Genomic DNA, 26485 nt, shown 5'->3' on the forward strand with positions numbered 1-26485 from the left:
CTTACTAGGAGGTTATGTGATACCTGACTTAGCCTAGGTGATAGCCTAGGAAGGCTAACTAAGGAGACTCCACAGCAGGCTCAAAATCTTAGTGTGAAACATTCACTCTCTGACTGGCTGAAAAATTGGCAAACAACCATCAAACTAGTGATTCATTCATTCATTCACCATCTGGTGTCTGAGAATCTGCTCTGTATGGAGTTTCTGGGTAGCCAGTGGATATATGGCAAGATGTCATGGAACAGGATGTCATCTCTGCCCTCAAGCTTTCTAGGCCCTGTTAACACCATGAAAGGTTGTTTGTTCCTCTTCATTTGTCCTGATAAAGCCCTCTTGCTCCCAAGGACAAAAGGGCAAATTGTGACAAGTGAAGGGGAAGATTATGTTTCCTCTTTAAAATGTAGTGGGAAAGAGATGTCTTTTTCCTACTCATTTTGGGAGTATAAAGGACGACGCATACCACATACTCACTGTGAGTCAAAGAATCTGGATTCCAGCCTGGCTCCACCATTACTGGTTATGTATTTTGGGATTAACCCGAGACTTAAATTTCTCCATCCATAAAATTGGTGGCTTGGGCTGGAGGATCTCCGGCCTTCCTCACGTTCACATTTGTACAAGCTTGATCATGTGTGAACAGAGTGTGTCTGGGAGAGCTTTGGTATTCATAAATTACATTTCTCCAGGAAAGGAGTAAGCAAACAAGAAAGAGCAACGGGTATATGAAGGGTTAGTAAAGTACCATAAAGAGTTAAAAGCTCAAATTCAAATGCAGCTTCATAAATCCAGACCTTTTCAGTTGGCCTAATCTTTCTTTCTTCCTGTCAAGCTATTTCCTTCCAGAGAGACCCCAGATCTGTTATCAGAAAGAGAGTAGCAGATGGATCCCAGCAGCCCTGCTGGCATTGTTATAGATTGAGCTAAGAACTCAGGCATCCTCGAGTTGGCTGAGCTATTGTTTGGCTTCTTGTCTGAATTTTGCACATGCCCCTGTGATCCAACAGATGATACTGTTCAGTTGTGCCACTAGCCCTCTTTCTTCCAATAAGATTTCTTTGCTCACATTTTTCTGCTCAACCCCTGCAGTAATGACAATTTTCTCACAATTAGCGGAGGGCGCTGATTTTCCCACTGACATTTGTATTACCTTTTGCATGAATAATTTACTCTGAATGTATTCGAAAGGTTTCCTCTGTGCTGGATTTTGAGAGGGGTACGGAGTTGTTGAAAACAGTGATTCTCTAAGTGGGGTCTTAAAACCAGAAGCCTCAGGGCGCCTGGCTGACTCAGTTGGTAGGACACTGGACTCTTGATCTTGGGGTTGTGACTTGAAGCCCCACACTGGCCGTAGAGGTTACTATAAAAAAAAAAAGCTAAAAAAATAAAACCAGCAGCCCCATTATCACTTGGGTGTTTGCTAGAAATGCAAATTGCTAACCCTACTCCATACTCTTCTTTTTTTTTTTTTAAACTTTTTTATTTATTTATGATAGTCACACAGAGAGAGAGAGAGAGGGAGAGAGAGAGAGGCAGAGACACAGGCAGAGGGAGAAGCAGGCTCCATGCACCGGGAGCCCGACGTGGGACTCGATCCCGGGTCTCCAGGATCGCGCCCTGGGCCAAAGGCAGGCGCTAAACCGCTGCGCCACCCAGGGATCCCTCCATACTCTTCTTGAATCAAGACCTCCGGGTGGGGTCTAGCCATCTGTGCTTTAACACGAGTAATTCTGATGCATGCTTAAGTTTGAGAACCTCTGGTCTAAAACGTTCTCTCAACTCTCTTGGAGTTTTCAGATTTAGAAGGGAGTTAAACACAGGTAAAGAGGTAGCTAACAGTGTAACATGTAAATCACGGTAGCTAATGACCAACATGTATATAAATATAAATAACTACCTGTCACGAGTATTTGCCATGAATGGGGTACTAAGCCCTGTGTGTGTACTACGTCACGTTACCGTGGCAGGAATTCCACAAGGCAGGACACTGATGTTCAGAAAGTTGAATCACTTGGTCTGGTTTCTAGTTAGAAGGTGAAGAAGCTGGGACTTGAATTTACGTCTATGTCCACAGTGTGTGTTCATACTAGTAAACCAAGAGAGGAGGCATCTGCCTAGGGCACCTTTACGGAGGAGGAACCAAAGGTGGCTTATTATCCACCTGCGATTAGGAGGCAGAGTGCCTAGGGCCCCCAATATTGTAAAGGGCCCGTGTGACACTATGAATTTCTTTTAACATTTAAAGAACAAAAATGATTATACTCCTGTGTGGATTATATTTTCTTCTTCCAATGAAGGTGTAAAATGAAGTTTTGGATTTTTTTTTTTTTAAATGAAGGAAAAAGCCTGTGAAAGTACCAGTGCCTAAGGCCCACTAAAGTCAGAATGTGGCCCTGAGAGGTGTCATTCTAGATGAGCATTAAAGGAAGGTCACAATCTGGAAAGGCAAAGAAGAGGGTAAGAGGTTGGCCAAGCTGTCTAGGGAGAGGGAGATGAAGCAAACCATGGACACAGGAAGATGATCACAGAAGCAATATTAGATAGTCCTATTTTTCTGACTAAAAACTGGAAACATCTTCTGACACAGAATTTGGTCATAAGGCAGAAAAAAATAAAATAAAATGAAATTTGGGCTTCAAAAACAGGAGTAGGCTGATGGTATATGCAATATGACATGCCAGCTACGAATTGGCTTCTTGCCCTCCCCTCCCCCAGCTGCACCCCCTCATTCAAGTTCTCACACTGTTGTTTTGAGAACAGCAAACCATATTTTCAAAATATCGAGGAAGCCTCCGAAGGTGGCTTTTCTCTTTGTACTTCACCGACTGTCTCTTGTTCACAAAACTTGTCATGGCGTGGGGAGAGAAACTCTCTTTGTTGAGATTTGCAGCACTGTGTTCTGGTTCCTGGGATCAATCTTCCCTCTTCCCAGAGGCTTTGCCAACACCTTGGTCATCCTCCAGCTGTCAACCCACCAGCCCAGGATCACATACTAACTCTTAAGACAGTGGTGGCTACGCCTGAGCTTCTCATTGTGGTCACAGAGAACACCATCTGCACGGTAATCTGCACCACACATAATTGCCTTAAAATCAAGAACCATTGGTAGGCTTATTTTAAAGAAGGCATGGTTGCAAGAATGTCATGTGAAAAAAAGGGTCATTTGATTCCATACTAGTCAGGGTTCTCCAGAGAAACAGAGCCAATAAAAGCAATAGGAGATCGTCATCTATCTATTGATCCAGAGGGAGGGAGAAAGAGAGAGAGAGAGAGAAGTGATTTTAAGGAATTGGAATTGGCTTACCCAGGTATAAGGGCTGGCAAGTCTGAAATCTAGGATAGGCCAATGGGCTAGAAACTCAAGCAAGAGTTGTTGCAGTCTTGAGTCTGAATTCTGCAGGACAGCGGGCTGGAAACTGAGGCAGAGTCTCTGTGTTGCAGACTTGAGGAGAGTTCTTTCTATTTCAGGCAGCTCCAGACCTTGATCCTAAGGCCTTTAACTGATTAGTCCAGCTCCTCCATTCTCACCTCCCACATTCTGGAGGATAATCTGTCTTACTCCAAGACTGCCGATCTCAGTGCTAATCACGTGTAAATAACACCATCACGGCAACATCTAGACTGGTGTTGGACCAAATAACTGGGCACCACAGCTTAGCCAAGTTACAAATAATATTAATAATCGTAGGTTAGGGATCCCTGGGTGGCGCAGCGGTTTGGCGCCTGCCTTTGGCCCAGGGCGCGATCCTGGAGACCCGGGATCGAATCCCACGTCGGGCTCCCGGTGCATGGAGCCTGCTTCTCCCTCTGCCTGTGTCTCTGCCTCTCTCTCTCTCTCTCTCTCTCTCTGTGACTATCATAAATAAATAAAATTTAAAAAAAATAAAAATAAAAATAAAAATAAATCTTTAAAAAATAATAATAATAATCGTAGGTTATATTCAAAAAGCTTGAACTAGCTGCATGCTAGGTGAATGTGAAACCATTAACATTTGTAAACTCACCACCATCTAAATGATATAAAAAGTAGGTTGATCCATATACAAATAGACTGGCTTTTTCTGGATGTGGGGTAAGGAAATAGCTGTGTTGGGTGATAAATGGAAATAATTTCCAAGAGGAGGAGGTAAACTGATTGTACATATCTGATGTCTTGTAGATAAACGCAAGGGTGGGCGGCAGGGCAGTGACGGGGGCAGGGGGGGGAGCAGGGGAGCTCTGGCACTTGTGCTTTTGAAATATTTAGAAATAACCTGATCCTTTTATTTGTGGAGCTATAGCTTGTCTTCTGGCTCTGTGAGATGAGTTATTTGGAACTCCCTAAAATAAAAAATAATCTTCAAGCACAATATATGTCATATTCCACACAACCTGCTTCTTACAATCATCTCTGTGCATTCTTTCTTTTTAAATTAGTAACGTTGGCCCTTTTTTTCTGACAAGACTGTGGGAAGTAACTCCCTTTTCTCTCTGAGTGACACCATTAAATCTTTGTACAGTTTTCACGAGACCCTCTAAAACCAGACTTTTTCTGTCAGTGACTTACGGTTGAGGAATTAGTACATTGGGTTGTAAGCCCATGTGAATGCTGAAAATGGAAAACAGGTAAAGAAATAATCTGTCGACTCTTTTCTTTCAGTGTTGGGTAACTGTATGTTTGGTCACTCTGAAGAATCAGGTTCTTTGAGCGCATACTACCCCCTCTGGGTCTTGCTATTTGGATGGGCCATATCCCAGTTCCAAACATTCGCCCATTCTCTGAAGCAAGTTGATACTTCATCAACTACAGCGTTCCTGTGTTTTTTCACGGTTATTTGGCTTTGCCCTGAACCAAATCTGGAAGACCGAACTTGGCACTGACTCTGTGTTCATTTATTTTTGTAATTATATTTGATCACTTGGTGTGTTATGTTTGGTGGCTTGGTGATGATAATTAGATAGCATTCAAATGTTCTTTAAATTCGATCTTAAAAAAAAAAAGAAAAGAAAAGAAATTCGCTCTTTAACTCAGGCCCAAAGTCTCCTTTTTTGGGGAAAAAAACAAAACACAACTCTAAAATTTTATTTATTTATTTATTTATTTATTTATTTATTTATTTATTTATTTATTTTAAGTGTCTCCCCACCAGCCCCTGCTACCTCTCCACTTCTGGCCAGCCCTACCCAGAAGAGACTTCAAATAAGTCTGGTCCACCCAATCACCATTTGAGATCCACAGGGCAAGTTTTATTATCCCTACTTCATAGATAAACAAACCATCTCCGTCCAGAAATGAGAAAATAGTAACATAAGGACTTGAAATCCTGTCTTCTCCCTTCCAGCCCAGGGCTTGTCAATAAGACAAGACAGAGGGAATGCCTGGGTGGCTCAGTGGTTGAGCATCTGCCTTTGGCTCAGGGCATGATCCTGGGCTCCTGGGATCGAGTCCCACATCAGACTGCTTGCAGGGAGCCTGCTTCTCCCTCTGCCTGTGTCTCTGCCTCTCTCTCTCTGTGTCTCTCATGAGTAAATAAATAAAATCAATGTATTACAATGTATTCTATAGGTTGATGTATTTCTTCCTCTTCTCTCATTGCCACATTGAGGGCACATCAGGTTTAATAGCCAAAATTCTCAGTGTTATTTGGAAAATAACTGAATCAGAACTCGCCTCTGATGCATCACACTGTCATGTGAGCCCTCCCCATGCCTGAATATATTTTACACCACAGCTAATTTATGACACTTTTACTGCCATGTCAGTGGGCTCCTCCCCATCTGTGGTTTGTGGGGCCACCTCGAGTGGCCAGAGGCCAGAGGGAGGTGAGGGAATCAAAGCCCCTCCATGTACATCTAAGTTTTCCAAATATTTTTAGATGTGGTATTTTGTGGTAAAGGATTTTATAGCAAGAGAAGGCCATGAACACCATGACGAGGTGGTACAAGTCATCTGTGCTGTGGGAGGAACACCCACAGAGTAGCCCTTTTGTGTTGTGTTGGATTCTGGTTTGAGGAAGAATTCAAGGTATCTCTCCAGCTGGAATGGTGAAATGTCAAAACTAATGTCAGGAAGAAAAAAAAAAAAGACTTCCATGAAAATTGATGGCATTTGGGGAAGACCAGAAGTCACGGCTTACAAAAAACAGGTTATGTCAGTCTATCAGGGACCCAGCAGGAAGGAGAGGACATTCAAATGAGGGTAATTCAGGAAATATTTAATAAAGGAAGTATTTACAAAGATGGAAGCAAAGTGTGAGGAACTCACAAGGAGTGGTGTAGTGGCTCAGGAATAAAACAGTAGATCTGTTAGCATTTCTAGGCCTCAGGGGCAAGGAGAGGGTGATTTCCAGAAACCAGTACAAGAATTTCAGTTTTCCTGAGAACAGCAGTGGCCTAGTATTGAGGGGCACAGCCAGCCAGAGGCATTCCCACAGGGAGGAAGCCAGGGGCATGCAAATCCTTGCCTCCCCACTTCTTCCCTCTGGTCTCCCAGCAGGACCCCCAAAACAAAGTGGAATTCAGAGTGGGAGGGAGCCTCCTGGGGCAGAGAGCAAGGTGGAGAAAGTAAAAGTGTGAAGCTGAAAGCACACAGATGTTATTCAGCCCAGCTGGCTCCATTAGAAAGGAGTGACACCTCAGCTTCTGAAAAGTGTATTGAACTATGTTAACATGCAGGATCATTAACTATTCCTCCAGTGTGTTGGAGGATCTATTTCTACGATCCACAGGAGAGTTCCTTTAGAACAAAGGCTGTCAAAAAGTCACTCCAGGATTGGGTCACGCTTTGTAGAAATCCAGGCTGCACTAATGGAAGAAATTAGAAGGCTACCTTCCCTCTATTTTATCTGTTGGTTAAGGGATGCGGCTTCTTTGTCAACATAAGAGAGTTTTGTTCTAGGTAATGGCTTGACAGTAAAATTTTTAATCCATCCCCATAAACTATCTCAAAATGTTGATCAACTCCAAATCAAAAGTTATGAAGATCAAATGAGAAATATATAGTGCATATGCTTCTTTACATGTCCCATAATCTGCCCAGGGTTAAGTCCAAACCAGCAGAGAACTATGCACTTGTCCCAAGTTGCAGAGGATACCATAAAGTTTTCTTTATCCTAATTATTTTTGTTGTCTGCCATTGGCTCACTTAGGTCAGTGCAGTGAAACTCATCTCTGTGCCAAGGATACTGTTGAGAGCATGAATCCCTTCCTTTCCCTCCCCTCCTCCCCTCCCTCCTTCCCTTCCCTTCCCTTCCCTTCCCTTCCCTTCTTTTTTTGAGAGAATGATTTTCTAATCAGAGTACTTGTGCCCTCATGAGCAAATTCAATCTAGTCTCCATCTTGACTATTAAGGAATGTGACTTCCTTTAATTAATAACATTTATATAATTGCTTATGTTTATCCTTTTGACTTGGCTCCTTGAAAGCTTACATTTCACAAATTTATCACTCACCTGAATCAAATGTATAAAATTCTGGAATATGTAATGTATTATATTTGCCCAAGTTGTAACTCTGTAATGTGATCCTATCACTATTTTTCTTTTCAAGCTATTTTTAAGTCATGTGATGGTGGTAGGTTTTTACATTTCTACCAACATTGCCTTAAAGTGGAATTATAAATAAGTGCATATATCCTCTTCATAGAACCATTCATGGTTCCCCTGAAGAGGCTTTTTTCCCTTGTTTTTTTGCTCTTATATTAGCACCTCTTTTAATTCTTTGCTCTCCCTCCCTTCTATTTTCTGCACATTAAAATTCTACTTTTCATTTCAGACCGACACAAAATGCCTCTTCCTTCCTAAAACATTCTTTGGTCTTTTCGAGCAGAAGGAAGCCCTCTCTCTCTCCTGATCTTCCTATGCTTTGCACCTGTTTTGTGGCCTTCCTCACATTCTGCCTCTTGTTGTATTTATTAGAATCTCTTATTAATGTACCTGGATGGAAGCCACTTGAAGCTGTGATTAGGGCATATGCATCTTTATTTCCTGTACTGCTGCAAACAGCATTTATATTCATGAAGTTATGGCTTAAAGTCAAATATTAACTGAAGGGAGATAGCAAAGTCATTTAAATGAGTGAATCAGTAGCTAATTTCCTTCCGCCATTCAGAATCATTTAGATTTTCATAAATGAGCCTGACCTGTGATTTTCCTTCCTCATCTGGCTCTTGTCTAGCTGGGAATCAGAGTTATAGTAGCACCAAAAAACAAACTAGGGAAACTTCTCCCTTTTTTCTCTTCTTTGGGATAACTTGTATAATCCAGGGGATCATCTAATACAAGAGGATTAGGTAATATTTCTTGAACTTGTCTGTGCCTGTTGCTTATTTGGAAGGAAAGATTTTCTTTACTACTCATGTGATTTCTTAATGATTACTATTTAGGGTTTCTAATTCTTCCTGTGTCAACTCTGCTATTCAGTATTTTTTCTAGAAAATTGTTCATTTCATCAGTTTTCAAAATTTTCATAATAAGTTCATAATGGAACTATGAGTTCATACAGTGCCATGATGCTCACATCTCCCTATTGCTAACTTAATAGTTCCAGTCTAAGAGGGAAATTGGAGACTGGAATTACTTGTCAGACCTGGATCTTTCATCTAACATTATTGGATGTGGCCTCCTCAACTTCTTATAATAACCTAGCTGAGTATAATGACCTCTCCAAGCCCTAGTATCCTATTAGTCCAACACACACACACACACACACACACACACACACACACACACACACCACTCCACTCAACCTTACATGGCAACCTTGCTCTGGTCGCCCACAAGGATCCTTCAAGTACACTCCAGTCTCCTCCTGTCAATCTGGTTCTACAACCCCATATTCCGCTCACTGGCTTGAGTGAGGCCTTTCAAATGTAAATATCTTCCTTTCACTACTCACTTTCTTAAAATTCTCCTATGTCATCTCATTGATTTTAGAATACAATTCTGATTCTTTTTTTTTAAGATTTTTTTAAAAAGATTTTATTTATTTACTCATGAGAGACACAGAGAGAGAGGGAGGCAGAGACACAGGCAGAGGGAGAAGCAGGTTCTCTGCAGGGGGCCTGATGCGGGACTTGATCCTGAGACTCCAGGATCATGCCCTGGGCCAAAGGCAGGCACTAAAACTGCTGAACCACCCAGGCATCCCCAGTTCTGATTCTTTACTACAGCCTGTGAGGCCCTATGTGTCCTAGTCCCTGCTTACATTTCTGGTTGCTAAGAGTGCTGTCTCCATCAGCCCTCAGGCTTGCACATCAGACCATTTCCAATTCAGTGATTTGGCACCAGCTGTACTCTCCATCTAGAATTTTCTCGACATGGCTGCCTTGTTCTTATAATTCATGCCTTCCCACAGAGCTCTTTCTTCTATTCACACAGTGTCACTCTGGGGCAGATGCTCCTGGCATCTAATGGGTGAAGGCCTTGGAGGCTGCTACATATCCTACAACACATAAGAGAGCCCCTCACAGCAAAGGATTACCCAGCCCTAAGTGTCAGTATTGCTAAGGCTGAGAACCCTGTTCTTCCCACTGCCCTGTTTTATTTTCTTCTGTTTGTTTAGTGAATTTTGTTCCATCTCCACATGTGAGAATGTACTCTCCAGGAAAGTAGTTGCCACATATTAGGTGCCCCATAAATAGCCTGGTTGAACAAGTGGTGAAGAAAGCCAAGTTGTTCCAACATAATTTGCTTTTAATGAAACAGATAATTTCTGGTGTTCGCTGCTTCCTTTTCCAAGGGACACGTGGCAAATTTAGTTTGGGAGTGACTTGGTTCCGGCTATAACAAATTGCCATAGATTAGGTGGCTTATAAGCTAGAGAAATTTATTTCCCACAGCTCTGGAGGCTAGAAATCTGAAATCACGGTGGCAGAAAGGTCAAGTACTGATGAGAGTCCTCTCCTTGGTTGCAGACTGTCAGCTTCTCATTGTATCCTCACATAGCAATAGAAAGAGCAAGAAAGCTCTCCAGGGTCCTTTGAGAAGGCCACTAATTCTGCTCATGAGGACTCCACTCTCAAAACCTCATTTAATCCTAATTATTTCCTCAAAGCTTCACCTCCTAATAACATCACATGAGGACAGGGATGAATTTGGTGGGGGATAGGAGCATTCAGTTTGTAACAGGGAGATCTTTTCAGGTGTTGCAAATTCCGTCTTTCCCCTTCTTTTGAAATTTGAGACCATAATTACCTATTTTTAGTGTCCTTGTCCTTCCACTAGAATACAGTTCCTTCAAGATTCTTATAGCCTTTCAGTTTTCTTAAAGGGTTATTATCCACTTCCCTCAGCCTCATGCAGACAAGCAGGTGCACCTGTCTACTTTGCCTATACCAGTTTGTCCAGAGAAGAATACTGCTTCCTTAGTCACCTGTCATACCATCAATTCATGTAACAGTTGACAGTATATATCTTCAAAGACCTTTTCTATTCTTATTTTTTAACCTTAATTTATTAAATAATGAGTTGGATGTATTGGGCTCTCAAAGCATAACTCTTCTGGAGAATTTGACATCTACCACACTGTCTTCATTTATCTAATGAGCACAGTGAATACGACAATACACTTACCCAAGTGCCCAACTGACTCTGAGTTAGGTTTTGCCCTGGCACAGTCTGAGACAACATCCTACAAGACAAAAGGAAACATTATTTCTGAAAACAGATGTCCCACATTTCCCCATTTAATGAAGCACCCCTTAAATTTGTAAAGGTATCTCTGATTGACCTGATGATTTAATCAATCTCCATATCAGCTGCTGACTTCTAAAATAGATTATTAAATAGATTTAGTTACGGTGATGTCTGTTCTACAACACTCAACTCCTCTTTCTGTACCCTCCAGCATCTACTTTCTTTTCACCTGATAAGGGGAACTCCTTCTAATGAGCCAGCACTTCACAAAGATAAGATCCCCATTTTTAGCCTTCAGCCTGATACCCAGGGTACAACCAGATCTAAAGCCATCTATTCTTCCCTGCTGGTTTTGGCTCATCTTGGCTTTGGGAAATGCACTGACACTTTTGCTGAACCTCTGCCAGTCGGTAACCCTGCTAGTCACATCTTCCTGATGCCTGCCCCGCTTTGGTCTCCTCTATGGCTGAAAGGTAAATGGCACGTGAGAAATTATTTCTGAAGAATTCTGCAGGCTTTTAGTTTATTTTTTAAAATATTTTTAAAATTCATTCATGAGAGACAGAGAGAAAGAGAGAGAGAGAGGCAGAGACACAGGCAGAGGGAGAAGCAGGCTCCATGCAGGAAGCCCGATGCGGTACTCGATCCCAGGACCCCAGGATCACGCCCCAGGCTGAAGGCAGGCGCCAAACCGCTGAGCCATCCAGGGATCCTCTAGTTTATTTTTTCCTAAGATTTTATTTCTTTATTTTAAAGAAGGGGAACACACAAGCAGGGGGCAGGGGGAAGAACAGAGGGAGAGGGACAAGCAGACTCCACTGAGCACAGAGCCCCAAGCAGATCTTGATCTCATGACCCTGAGATCATGACCTGAGCCAAAATTAGGAGTCGGATGTTTAACCAACTGAACCACCGAGGCACCCCTGTGGGCTTTTAGTTTAAATAAAGATAATAAAAAATTTGCTTCTTCCTCTTCTTTCCTGACTGCCCTCCTACCACCCCCAACAGCCATGGTGAGGAAAGAAATGCCCTTCATTTTAAAAATAGGAGATAACATTTCTGAAGTACTTACCATGGCCAGGTCCTCTGCTGAGTAATTCAGTTTCCTGTTTTATTAGTGGTAGGTCAATTGGGATAGACCTAAAACCACCCTATCCCCCTATTAGGCCCCTCCCCCCAGCCCCACTCCCACCAAAAAACCTAAAAGGTTATGTAACTTGGAACTCTGATCAATCCAGTTCTGAGGGTGGTACCCATAGCTACTTTTTGCATTGACATTTTGCCTGATGGTGATCAGAAGTCTTTGGTTTGTCTGACAATATTGTTTTTCTTTGAAGAGCAAACAAATGAATGCACGCCTAGCATGTACACTTTTCATTCCTATTTCATTTACCTTAACTATGTCAAATATTTCTGTCAGCATTTTTAGAGTTAAGAATTGTATTAGTAGCTAACACTTACTGTGAGTTGATTTTAACCTAAACTCTTGAAGATTTCTACCTAGATGATCTTTCTTTAAAGTGCCATTATTATTATTATCCACCTGTGAATCGGTGATCTGAGGCACCAGGCACTTTAGTAGGTGGTGGGAACTTGCTAGTAAATAGAAGTTAAATTCAAACTCTGGGACCTCTGACTGCAGAGTCCACATGCTTTATGGCCCCACGCCTCTGTCTTCCAATAGCCAGAGCTGTGTGGATTTTGCACAAACATCATAACCGTCTCTGGAACCTCCAATTGGATTTGTTTATACATCTCACCATGCTTCCAAAGTCCATTTTATTACGGTCGTAACCATTATCCATGAAAAGAAAATAATCACGTTGCCATCTCACTGGGTGTGCTGTGAAGTTACAGGATTTTTTTTTTTTTTTTAAGATGTTTCAGAGCAACTAGATTCCTTCCAACCTGTGCTCTGAGCCCATTCACATCCAATCTCTCTCAGGCACAGGGGTGGCAGCAGTTTTTCCCAGCAGACACGAAAATCAGGGTGGGTTTTTTGATTCCACAACCCGGATGAAAGAGTAGTTTATGCTCCCCGAGGAAACTCTGCACAGCCGGGGCTCCATCCCCCAGCCCGAGAGCACCAGTGGTGCTGGCTCACTGGGTGATCTGGGAGGCAGGTGATCATCCTTATTTAGATGTGCCAGTGGTCACGTGAGCAGAAAATGGAGGCGAATGTGTATTCCCAGTTAACTGCTCCAGACGGGAGATGCTGAGGAGCTGGAGCCGAGCATCCTCGCCCTCCGGGTAGCCGGCCTCCTCGCATCCTCAGGAGGTAGGTGGGTCTGGTGCGGCTCTGGGAGGATCGGGTGTCTGCAGGACAGATCGCAATGGGGAGTGTGGTTCTGGAGGACCGGTCTATTGCTGCTGGGAACTTGGAGGGGGGGAGAGGAGGAGGAGGAGGGGAGGAGGAGGAGGAGGAGGGGTGCGGGGCTCTGCCCAGCCCCTCGCCCGGGACTGCTGGCAGCTGCCTTTCACTCTGTACTGGCTCCGACTGGAAAACCTTGTGGTCTTTGACGCTGTCCCCTGCCCCTCCCTTGGCGGTCAGGTAATTAGGCAACACAGACTCTGCACAACTCGAAACATTTTGTGTTCCTTTATGTCGCTGCTGAAAATGGAGATAGAGATCAAAAGAAGTGACAGGTTTTTTTTTTTTTTTTTTTTTTTGCAAACTGTTCAGGACTCTCACCTAGTGGGTATTACCGTGTCTGTTTGACGAGCGGAGTGGCCCTGGTACAGTGGCATTTTTAGTTCTTATATTATTGCTGATTGCTGCCGAAGCTAGTAACATACACTTCTCTCTCTCTCTCTCTCTCTCTCTCTCTCTCTCTCTCTCTCTTTTTCCTCTCTCTCTAGTGAATCTTGTAATCTTTAAGTCTTACCTGAGTTGTAAGCCCAGAAATAGGTCATCCTCAAAAATGGGCTTGTGTTGTGCTCTACCACCTTCTCAAAATCCGGAGATAAAATATGCTATGTACAGAATCTCACTATGTCACTGAGAAACTAAGTTAAATGAGAAACTAGAACAGAACGACCACCTGGTCAATTCCAAACAAGAAATACATCGATTATTGAATTCCTCCGTGGATCCCTCTGTGGAGACCGAAAAACAAAACTACGGACTCCCACCGGCGAGGGATTTAAAGTCTGATTCTTCCTGGGATCGGGGGATTCTTGATTCCTGAGATCACTATGATTCTTACTGGTGTTGGTGATTCAAGGGTGAGGGGACATCATCTGTGTAAACTGGCCCCTTCTTTCGTAAGAACCCTTGACATGGTGTCAGTCTTGGGCGAGCTTCTGTGAGCGAGCACAGCTTCCAGGCTCACCTCCTACCGAGGGCTGCCCCAGGCCACTCCCATAAAGGGAAACGGGAGCTGCCGCTGAATCAGGCCACTTCGAAATGTTCAATTTGATGAAAGTTTTCTTAACATCTTAATCGATGATATTTGCAGAGTGTAGTGTATAATCTGGAATCATTAGATTAAAATTCCTGGTGCTAAAAAAAAATGACCCTTGAAATTTCTCTTAAGTGATAAGAGAGACTTCCTATCTGGGAGGAAGACACTGTAATTTATTAGTAAATTACACATATTCAGGCCAGTGAAAGCTTTCTACTTTAAAATGCTTGAACCTTGCTTTGCAACTCAAAGACAAATCAAGTAAGATGAGGCTGACGTCCTTCGAAATTAACTGAACCTAAGCATCCCCAAGAGATTTTGCTTTGTAATGCAGAATAACCTTTAGGTCCTAAATAAGATGTAAAGCTTCAAAGGTACTTAAGGATAATAAGCTAGAGTCTCTTTTGTATTAAAGAGAAGCCAAACTGACTTTTTTCTTCGTGGTGAGGGCTGTCTTTGGTATATCCTGGTGAATTTCCTTTTACATTCTGTTTGGTCTTTCATTAAGGAAAGATTTATCTCTTATTAAAGGATCATAATACTTCCTTGACCTTTAGACTTCATACTTTCCAGTTAGCGAGAAGACAAGGTGTGGGATTTTCCTATAGGTTCGGGTACTAATATAATTTATGATGGGAGCTTGAGTTCACGTATAGCAAATAAAAGCTTATTTTTTTTTCTTTTTACCCTGTCTAGAATTGCTTGCCCTGTGTTTGACTTGTCAAGGTCTTGTAGATAGAGGCTTTACAAGAATCAACTTCCTGCTAGAGAAATAGTTGAATTTGCGATGGGTTCTCCATTTTTTTAAGCAATTCCAGTTAATAGTCTAGCTGGGGGAAAGAGGCAAAGGGAAGAAGGGGCAGAGAGAAAAGCAATGAAAGACAGATTCTGTCCCTGGTACCCTGTTGACAAAGAGTTGACAAAGAACATTTGAATGCAGGTCCTTCTGCTTTAATAATGGCAGGAATCGTGGGGTCCTAGGGGGATAGGTGTGCAAGAGGGGTGTAGGAGAGCAGGAGGGCAGGAGTGGGTGCCCCCTGTCTGAGCACCATTATCATTTGAGGGCTCTGGTAAGCCATTTGCCTATTATTTTGATAGTTTCCTGATTCTCTCTATTGTTCTTATATCCTGAGTTTCAACTGTCAGGATAATAGAAGCTGAAAAAAAAAATCTTAGAATTCATTTTCACTCACTTCTTCAGTTTACAGGCAAAAAAAAGAAAGAAAAAGAACCTGGTTACAGTGAGGGGATTGGCTCAAGGTCACAGTCAGTGACTAGCTGAGATCAGGACCAAGAGGCCTAGCTCTTGATCTTGAGCTATTTCCTTGCATCCTTATCAGAAGCCTCTAGCAAAATCTAGTCCATACATTTGAAGTTCCCAGAGCTAAAAAATAAAAAAACGAAAAACCACAAACACACACACAAAACCCTACCAGTCTTCTATTTTAAGGATAAGGTGGTATTTCCTAATTCCTTTACAACCCTAAAAATTGGGGGGAAATGTGAAAAAAATTGGTGAGAAATATAACTGAATGCCACTCTCAGACCTTGTGCAAGTATGATGAGCAAGATGCTATCCCTCAGGACTGCATGCAAAGCAAAAGTAATCAAGATGCAGTCTCTCCCCTCACCCTAGTGGGAAGAAGAAGGTAAAACAAATGGCTTGCAAAAGGGAATGAAGTCAGTTCCATAAGATGTGAAACAGTGGAACTCTGGGCCCTTAAATGTGGGAAGGCCTTGCTCTTTGTCCTTGGTTGTGAAGGAGCATGTAGAGTATTCATGGATAAAGTAGATTCCATAGTTGGGGGAAAGAGCACTTCAGCAGGAGAGAAATAAACCAAGCTATTAGAGACAGGAGATCTGTCAGTCAGACTTGAGAAACTAGTAGCTCATCTTATCTGCAAAGTAGGGCATTTGGGGTCCCTAAGGGGGAATTGATCCAAATGCTGAGAGCCCTGAGGGTGAACCATAGGAGTTTGTGTCCTGTGTATTGGCAGTGGGAAGCCAAGGTTTTCTGAGCTGGGTGTTGTGATTGGCAATGGACTAGCACTGGTGTGGGAGAGATGGGAAGCGAGGTGGGAGGTGCTTGTCCACTTGAGACATTATAGAGGCTGGAACTGTGCGTAGGGTAGAAAGAAGGGAGGTGATACCGGAAGGCAGACATAGAAGAGAGGTAGAGTGCTTGAAAACTGAGGGAGACGTGTCTGGAGAAGAGTTGGCACATCCCGTAATAGGTTATCATTTCACTTCCCAGGACTGAGAGTCTGTAGCCTTGCTGCACTTGATGCAAGTTACCATGAGCAAGGTGAAGAAAGCATGAAGGCCTCCCATCCGAAGAAGATAGAGCCAGCTGTGGTGAAAGCACTTGCAGAAAGCTAAATCCACATCTGATTAGTCAGCATGAGGTCATGGTCCCATGCTGGTCCATGGTTTCTATGACTACATTTAACCACTGTTGCCAAGAACAGACCTGTGAGCCTTGTAGCTACTGAGGTGTACCTACTGGGGTGAGACCTGAAGGGGATGGGGACATTCTCCTCTCCATGTCCTCTTCCCTGCAGGGTAGTGGCCGACTCTAATTATACAAGGAGAGAAAGGAGAAATCCCAGTTTAAACATAGGAATAAGGCCAAATGGTGCCCCTGACAAGCTCCAAGAAGATCCTGACTCCTAGAGAGGAAGAAAGAATAAATCCTGATTGTGGGTTTGAGGGCTGAGGACAAAGGGGGTAGAAAGGGAATAGGAATGCTCAGATGTCATCTATCCCAGCCAGCCCACCCACCAGGTTCAGCTCAAATGCAACCTCTTGTCTGGAGTTTCTAGGTTCATGGACTCTATGCCCTCAGTTGGAGGAATTACTCCTTCCTCTGGAATTCCTGGTTACCTCTCATGGCATTTTACTCCACTTGTGCTGTTTTGTGGGAACCTGTATGTGTCTTTTTCTTCTTTATCCTCTTCGGTTTTAAATTATTTAAGGGCAAAATGTGTGTGTGTGTGAACCATTCTCTTTGTAATGTACCCTCCCCTGGACTAGTTTAAAGCTTTCCATATGGTTCCAGGACTGAAATGTTTGTTGAACTCCTACCCAAAAGAGTAGTCTCGTAAACAAACTCAGTACGGTGTAAGTTATATCCATCAAAGCTTGTGGGAAACTAGTTTGGAAACCTCAAGCAGGTAATCGGAACGTAGAGAAAATAGTTTTGCCTGTAAACAGAAATCTTTCAAAGTCCCCTCCTGTCCAAAAATTGAGAAAGGAGCACAGGCTTTCTGTAGCAGGATACAGTGTTGTTCATACCCAACATGGAAGCCCCTTTTAGAAAGCCACCACTGCCCATGAAGCAAGAGAACCTTTTATTCAAAGAGAAATAAAACCGTTACTTAGCAGATACATTTTTCTATATCCAACTCCCAGAAATACGCAGGAAAGGTTGATGAAATTGGGAGTTCTGGAAATAGCTCTTCCTAAAATAAAACAGGAGTGAGCCCAACCTAGTGTGATCTCAAGAGAGCAGCTGTGCAAGAGGTAGGTTAGGAGGACAGGTGAAATAGAATGAGGGGAGAGCTGGATCCCTGGGAGAGCTCATATTGATAACTGAGAAACAGAAAGCTTGGGATGGAGCAAAACCCCCATCCCTGGACTGACCATAGGAAAGTTTTCTTTGTGTTGTAGACTAAGTTCAGGGACGATCAAAGATCACATCCTTGAGACTATATTTGACATAAAAAGACTGTCACCAAATTTTTCATGTACTTACCAGTTTATAAGCTCAAGGCTTGTTTCTAACTAGCTTGATGGGTAGGTGACTGGTCTTAGGCTGTTAATTGTATTCCCCAGTACTAACTGGCATTCACTAGCATGGTAAGTAGGAAATGGGAGTGATATACCAGACAGAGTTTTGGAATTGCATGTAATGCTGTAAGTCTGTGAACAATTACTCAAAAGCATAAGCACATTTTCTCCCTAAATAGCTGTCTACATTTCTCAATAAAGACATACCAAGGTAAAAGAAATAGCTAACTGAATCAGGCCTCCCTGTGAAGTTGGCATAGCCGTACGATACCTGAATACATCCCTCAGGAGAGTATGAAATTAATCAAGTCCTGTAAATTAGCTTCATAGAATGTAATTATACTATGCAGTGGGACATGTGTAAGTAAAGGTGATGGATTCTTTGTCTCAATCTCGAGGGGCCTGACTTGGGCTTCTCTCTTTCCCTCTAAATCTGTTAGGCAGCAGGAGAAGGGCTTTCTAGGAGAAGGGATGAATAGAAGAACTGATATGCCCTCCTAGAGAGGAGATTATCCTCCTTGAAACTAAGTGTGGTAGTGGAGGAGATTGGCCACTTTGTTTGCTCGAGCTGCCATGACAAAGCGTCATAAACTGGATGGCTTAAACAAGAAAACTTTTATTTTTTTTTGCAATTCTGGAGGCTTAAAGTCCAGGATCAAGGTATCAGTGGGGTTGGTTTTTTCTGAGGTCTCTCTCCTTGGTTTGGAGGTGGCTGCTTTTTCCCTGTGTCTTCACCTGGTCTTCCCTCTGTATGCGTCTGTGTCCTAATCTCCTCTTTTTAAAAGGACACCAGTCATATTGGATCTGGACCACCTCCTCCCCCCCCCATGACCTCATTTTAACTTCATTGCCTCTGTAAAGAACTTACTTCCAAATATATTCCATTCTGAGGCACTGGCGGTTGGAATTTCAAAATACAAATTTTGGAGGACAAAAATCTAGCCCATACTAGTTACCTTGGGAATGTGATAGTGGATATGCTGAGAATTCCTGCTGATTCCATGATTAGTGACTGGCCCCCATACTTCATTATGAGGGCCATGCTTCTATATTGAGTCTCAGGGTCACTTCAGGGGTTTCATGACCATCTTGGAAACTCACAGTGAAGATGGGAGGCCAAGTTTAGCCCCAGATCTAATAATAGTAAGAGTGATATTAAATATAATAATGTGATATGAGTAATACTAAATAATTATTATGGAATTTTTGCCAAACACTTTACTCATTATCTATATGACATCTCACATTATCTCCCCTATCAAACTTAATTTGTGGTTGAAGAAATGGGGTTGATACCTTTAACCCACCATCATAAGTTGCCTCCCTATTTATTAAACTGGTCTGAAATCTATGGACAAATTCCTTGCAGGAGAATGAGATTGAGGATGCGATTCTGAAGGAAGTTCTTTTCAGCTTTGAATTGGGGATATAAGGGAGTTCAGAATCTTAAAAGACATTGAAACCTTAGATGTGATCTGGAATTTCCCCACTGCCAAGAGGTCAGCTAACTTGGATCTGTTACATCCTAACCATTGGCAAGGTGGAGGAAAAGGGAACAAAAGGCCAGGATGGGGATTCGGGGTTCTACAACTGCCCTAGAATTGAGTACATGGTCAACTCGTTCACCAGTTTAATATAGTGCCATTTATCTAGTTTTGCTCTTGTTGCTTGTGCTTTTGGTGTCATATCCAAGAACTTATTACCAAATCCAAAGTCATGAAGCTTTTCCCTCTATGCTTTCTTCTAGGAGCTTTATAGGCTTAGGTCTTTACATTTAGGTCCATAATCCCTTTTCCCTCTATGCTTTCTTCTAGAAGCTTTATAGGCTTAGGTCTTTACATTTAGGTCCATAATCCCTTGAGTTAATTTTTGTACATGGTACACAGTAGGGGTCCATCTTCATTCTTTTGCTTGTGGATGTCCAGTTTTCCTAGCAACAAAACTGTCCTTTCCCCATTGTAAGGTCTTGTTATTCCTATCAAAAATTATTTGACCTGGGTCAATCAGTAGGACATGAGACTCTTGATCTTGGGGTTGTGAATTTGAGCCCCACATTGGGTGTAGAGATTACTTAAAAGTAAAAAAATTTTAAGAAGTCATTTGACCATAGATGCATGGGCTTATTTCTGTGGTCTCTGATCTGTTCCATTGCTTTGTATTTCTTTCTTTGTGTTGGCACCATACTATTCTGATACAATAGCTTTGTAATAAGTTTTAAAGTCAGAGAATGTGAGACCTCCAACTTTATTCTTCTTTTTTCAAGATTTTTTTTTTGACTATTTGATGTCTCTTGAAATTCTATATGAATTTTAGGACAGATTTTTCTATTTCTGAAAAAAATGCTCTTGGGCTCCAAGGCACCTGCTTTTGAAAACCACTTTTCTATTATAATTTTAGCAAACTTACCAAAATAATAACAACAGCAATCTCTAACCCTTCTGTAGCATCCACTGTGATGTCCTAAGCAGTGTTTTCTATCTTTATCTGAATCAACTCATTTAATCCTGACAACCCCTATGTAAGTAGTGTTACCTTCTCCATTTATAGATAAAGAAACTGGGGCACACAGGAATTCTCTAATTTACCTAAGATCACACATTTTTTAAAATTAGAGTATAATTAACATCCACTGTTATTAGTTTCAGGTGTACAATATAATGATTTAACATTTCCCTGCATTACCCAGCACTCATCAGAGTAAGTGTGCTCTTCATCCCCTTTACCTATTTCACCCACCCCCTTACCCCCTCCCCTCAGGCAACTACACCCGTTTGTTCTGTGTATTTAAGAGTTTGTTTTTTTGTTGGTCTCTTTTTTTCTTTGTTCGTTTGTTTTGTTTCTTAAATTCCACATATGAGTGGAATCATAAATATTTGTCTTTGACCAACTTATTTTGCTTAGCATCATACCCTCCAGGCTCATCCATATTGTTGCAAATGGCAAGATGTCATTCTTTTTATTTTTAATTTAAGTTCTATTAATTAACATATAATATTCAATTAACTTCAGAGGTAGAGTTCAGTGATGTCATCAGTCTTATATAATACCCAGAAAATGTCATTCTTTTTTTGTGGCTGAGTAATACTTCATTTATACATAGTAAGGCCCCACTTTTCAAAAAGTCAGAGTCTGATTCAAACGCAGACTGCCTCAGTTGCTAGTGTGGAAGAACAATGACATAGCCATTCAGCCTGCGTTTGCTGGGCTCTTGGTAGATGCAGTCCAAGGTATGTGAAGAGGCCCAGATATCATGCTGGGTTTTGTCTCAGAGCTGTGCTAATGAAATTTTGTTCTGCATTAACATATTGAGAGAGAGAAAAAAAATTAAAAAGAAAAGAAAAAATAAAAAGAGGTAGGCCCCTTGGTTTACCTTTGTGAAGTAAACAAAATTAAACAGATTTATTGTCTGGAGGACATGTCCAAGTCTATGACAGGTTCACATGCATTATAAAGTCTCAAAAGGAGGGTATAATATATGGTGTTTCTCAAACTTACCTGGCACAAAGCCCTTTTGCATAGATGTGTGGAATCTCTCCTTGGGCACAGGCTTTGGGAAGCAGTGACTTTAAAAAATGACAGAAAGCGTCCCTTCTGTGTTTCTTTTGCCACTGGGACCGTTTGAAAGGCTCAGGTACGATGCCTTCCTATGTGTCCATTTCCTTGCGTGTCCTATCGCCTAAAGGCCTGAGCTCGTGGGAAGCTGACTGCAGGAGTGGATTCCAGAGATCTACCTGTATCTTGCCACAGCCTGCTTCCTGGGGTCACTGGGGTCTGAGAGGTGACTCTGTTGTAATTCATAGCCAGTGACTGGTGGGAATGAAAAGATGAACTCTGTGCTAGAGGAAAGTAAGGAAACACTGAACCATTGGGAAGGAAATCCAGAAAATAAAAATAGGTTGGTGTTACAAAAGGTACAGAACACTGGAGCATCCATTCATCAAATGCTCCTTGGGTGCAGGCTGCCTGGCAGTGCTCTTAGCTCCCTGGGATGTTATGGGGAGCAAAGTACCAGCTGGTGCTTTTGGAGCTGATAGCCCATCCAGAAGGAAGTGTCTCTGTTCTCTGCCTCAGTTTCTTCATTTGAGAACCAGAAACTACTTAGAGGGTTGCTACCCAGAACCAGTGTTAACGTCAGAAGTATAAAGACTGGTGGAGGCAGAAAGATGCAACGTGGAACCAAGTTTTTTCTTTTTTCTTAAGAAAAAGAACATAAATAGTGAAATTTTCAGAACCAAAAATAAAAAAAAAAATTAGGGTAACAATACACAAGACAAAAAGCAACAAAGCTAGGGAAATAAAGCAACAGTCAAAGGAGCCAAAGTGAAAAGACTAGGGTAGAGGTCAGATACAGACTATAAAACAAGGGTAGAATTCAATAAATGCAAAATGACCTACTGCAAAAGATAAATCAGCAATTGCCATGAGAAGCAGGCAGTGTGTCTGTGCCTTGTTTATTTTTAAAGCCCTACTGCTAGCACAGATCAAACCTTCGGAAGTACTTGTGAAGATGAACAAATATGACACATGTGGCCAGAGGGGGCGGTGGTGGCCCTGCCACAGTGGGCTGATCGGAGGCTGGCCTTCTCCGCCTTTCTTCGGTGATGGTGATCTTTCATGTTTTTTTTTATGCCTGCTACTTCCTACACTTTATTTTGGAAAACATTAAGATCCCTGGTAATGTGGCAGTTGGATGTGACAGTGTAATAGTGCTACTGATAAACAGCTGACTGACTTCTCACTGAGCACTTAATTTTTCTAATGTTAACTTGACTTTGCCCAAGAGAAGATTTCTGGAAACTCTTATAGCATGTAATTATATTTAAATTACCTCTTTATTTTAAAATGTGGCACGTGCTTGTGTTTTAAAAATTGTAATAACACAGAAGCATAAATGAATAAAAAGTAAAAGCCCCTCTCTCCCCGGACCTACTCCATATGGGTAGCTGCTATTAATAGTCCATTTCTTTTCCTTCTAGATATTATCTATGCCTAAAAATATGTATAAATGTGCATAACCTTATACAAATGCTATCATTCTAAACATACCATAACATACCATCTTGTGATTTGATTTATTAAATGTATCTGAGGTGCCATTCCATGTCAATATGTTTAGAGGGTTTTTTTTTTTGCATTGATATACCATAATGAATTCCATTTTATAATAAATTTCATCATGCTTCTATTAATGGGCATTTAGATTATCCCATGTAGTTTTATAAAAAGACAAATTACTTAAGTAGAAATTTCCTTTCATCAGCAAATGGACAACTTGGATCCAAAGCTAAGGGCATAATGTGCAAAGTACTCCAGATCTCAAAGAAAGAGATAGCAAGATGCTCTCAACAGTGGGGTTGGATGCTTCCCTCAGGGCCTCTTTAAAAAGTGACCCACTTTTGCCAAGTTCATCCATCACCCTGGCCTATATGAGCAGAAGATTGGAGAGTCATTGTTGGTTAGGAATAGTGAAGTGAGGGGAATCCCTGGGTGGCTCAGTGGTTTAGTGCCCGCCTTTGGCCCAGGGCGCGATCCTGGAGTCCCGGGATCGAGTCCCACATCAGGCTCCCGGCATGGAGCCTGCTTCTCCCTCTGCCTGTGTCTCTGCCTCTCTCTCCTCTCTGTGTGTCTCATGAATGAATAAATAAAAAATCTTAAAAAAAAAAAAAAAAGGAATAGTGAAGTGAGTCCTTTTCTGCCCCTCCAAAGCCAGGTGACGGATTGTTCCAAGAGAATCATGGGTAAAGATTCAGAATGCCTTTCCCAAGGAAGACTGTCTTCTGACTCCCAGTTGGAGGTTCGACATAGACAGTGGACTTGTGTGTGTGCCTTGGGGAAGGTGACCTGCATTGTCACAGCATGGTGGGGTGGAGAGATACAGGTATCTTGCGTGTGGATAGACAGTAGTGGACTTGTGTCATTTTGTAGCACCCCACCTGTTATGAGCTTAATTGTGCCCTCCTCCAAAATTCATATGTTGAAGTCCTAATCCCTAGTATTTGGAGATGGGGTCTTGAAAGAGGTAATTAAGTTGAAATGAGATCATTAAGGATGGGACCCTAATCTGGTATAATCAATGCCCTTATAAGAGGAGGAGATTAGGGGCACCTTGATGGCTCAGTTGTTGAAGTGTCCAACCCGATTTCAGCTCAGGTCATGATCTCAGGGTTATTGGATTGAGTCCTGTGTTGGGCTTCATGCTCTGCACAGAGTCTGCTTCTCCCTCTTCCTCTGCTCTGTTCTCTATATTCTTATCATTGGAATAGCTGGTCAAAAGCTGTCTGCATTTAACATTTTGATAAATAAAGCCCCAAACTCTACCTCAACTTAAATGCTTTATAGTCACACAATCATATTTGGGGGTGCCACTTGCACAAAACATTAAAACTTCACATTTTTAATTTTTTTAAAAGATTTTATTTATTTATTCACGAGAGACAGAGAGAGGCAGAAACACAGGCAGAGGGAGAAGCAGGCTCCCTTTGGGGAGCCCCGTGTGGGACCCGGGATCACACCCTGAGCCAAAGGCAGATGCCCAACTGTTGAGCCACCCAGGCATCCCAAGCTTCACATTTTTAAAAATGTATACATATATCCAACTTTGAGAAATGAAATTTCATTCAAGTTGTTTTCACGCAAGAGTCAGGAAGCTGTCGCCTCTGGGTCAAATCCCCAGTCTGCCACCTATTTTTGTACCTGAAGTTTTATGGGGACATAGCCACACCCCTTCACTTACATATCCATCAGACTGCTTTTGTGCTACAGCAGAGTTGAATAGTTGCCACAGGGACTGTAAGACCTACAAAGCCTAACATATTTAGTATCTGGCCCTTAACAGAAAAACTTTGCTGAGCTCAGCTCTAGAGAAGTCAGGCTTAAATTTTCTACCACACCCTGTGGATCAGCAAATATAATTGCTTGAACAGCAGTTAGAAGAGTATCTATGTAGGCTCCTATTCATATTTCTGGTTCCAGAGTCTGTACGCTCTTGAACATCTGAGAGGAAGGAAATAAAACCAAGTCAGTGCACCCATTACATTGCACTTTGGGGGAGAGAAAATCTTGTGGGGGAGGCAGGGAGGTACCCTCAGCCTTATCTCCACAAAGGATAAATTCCAGGTGATGCTGAGGTGGGGGGTGGGCAAGTTGTAAGGACCCTGTACCCAGAATACCATCACTTGGCCATCTGTAGAAGCTGTTGCCCACCCTGCACTCAGGACTGGCTTCAATTCTGAAGACCAACAGTGGTCCACTTCTCACTCTTTGGAAGAACTTCGAACTTGCTTAGCTACCCCCACTCTGAGTTGCTCTTAAAATCCAAGGGGAGTTTTATTTTATTTTATTTATTTTATTTTATTTTATTTTATTTTATTTATTTTTATTTCATAGTTAGTGGCCACCTTTAATATGCTTTTTTTTTTTATTGGAGTTCAATTTGCCAACATATAGCATAACACCCAGTGCTCATCCCATCAAGTGCTCCCCTCAGTGCCTGTCACCCAGTCACCCCCACCCCCGACCCACCTCCCTTTCTACCACCCGTTGTTCGTTTCCCAGATTTAGGAGTCTCTCATGTTCTGTCTCCCTCTCTGATATTTCCCACTCATTTTCTCTCCTTTTCCCTTTATTCCCTTTCACTATTTTTTATATTACCCAAATGAATGAGACCATATAATGTTTGTCCTTCTCCGATTGACTTACTTCACTTAGCATAATACCCTCCAGTTCCATCCACATCTAAGCAAATGGTGGGTATTTGTCGTTTCTAATGGCTGAGTAATATTCCATTGTATACATAGGCCACATCTTTATCCATTCATCTTTCTTTTTTTTTTAAATTTTTTTTTATTTTATTTTTATTTTATTTTTTTTATTTATTTATGATAGTCACAGAGGGAGAGAGAGAGAGAGAGAGAGAGAGAGAGGCAGGGACACAGGCAGAGGGAGAAGCAGGCTCCATGCACCGGGAGCCCGACGTGGGATTCGATCCCAGGTCTCCAGGATCGCGCCCTGGGCCAAAGGCAGGCGCCAAACCACTGCGCCACCCAGGGATCCCTCCATTCATCTTTCAATGGACACCGAGGCTCCTTCCACAGTTTGGCTATTGTGGACATTGCTGCTATAAACATTGGGGTGCAGGTGTCCCGGCGTTTCATTGCATCCGTATCTTTGGGGTAAATCCCCAGGAGTGCAATTGCTGGGTCGTAGGGCAGGTCTATTTTTAACTCTGAGGAACCTCCACACAGTTTTCCAGAGTGGCTGCAGCAGTTCACATTCCCACCAACAGTGCAAGAGGGTTCCCTTTTCTCCGCATCCTCTCCAACATTTGTTGTTTCCTGCCTTGTTAATTTTCCCCATTCTCACTGGTGTGAGGTGGTATCTCATTGTGGTTTTGATTTGTATTTCCCTGATGGCAAGTGATGCGGAGCATTTTCTCATGTGCATGTTGGCCATGTCTATGTCTTCCTCTGTGAGATTTCTCTTCATGTCTTTTGCCCATTTCATGATTGGATTGTTTGTTTCTTTGCTGTTGAGTTTAATAAGTTCTTTCTAGATCTTGGATACTAGTCCTTTATCTGATATGTCATTTGCAAATATCTTCTCCCATTCTGTAGGTTGTCTTTTAGTTTTGTTGACAGTTTCTTTTGCTGTGCAGAAGCTTCTTATCTTGATGAAGTCCCAATA

General features: G+C 42.2%; 1 protein-coding gene across 5 annotated transcripts in view; it reads left to right on the forward strand.

The window, feature by feature from the left end:
- The window catches only part of PRUNE2 (prune homolog 2 with BCH domain), a 257435-nt gene that overhangs the window by 180079 nt on the left and 50871 nt on the right, over positions 1 to 26485 (forward strand). The window lies entirely within an intron of this gene.

Source organism: Nyctereutes procyonoides, unplaced genomic scaffold (genome assembly GCF_905146905.1).
Source record: "Nyctereutes procyonoides isolate TBG_1078 unplaced genomic scaffold, NYPRO_anot_genome, whole genome shotgun sequence".
Classification (NCBI taxonomy): Eukaryota; Metazoa; Chordata; class Mammalia; order Carnivora; family Canidae; genus Nyctereutes; species Nyctereutes procyonoides.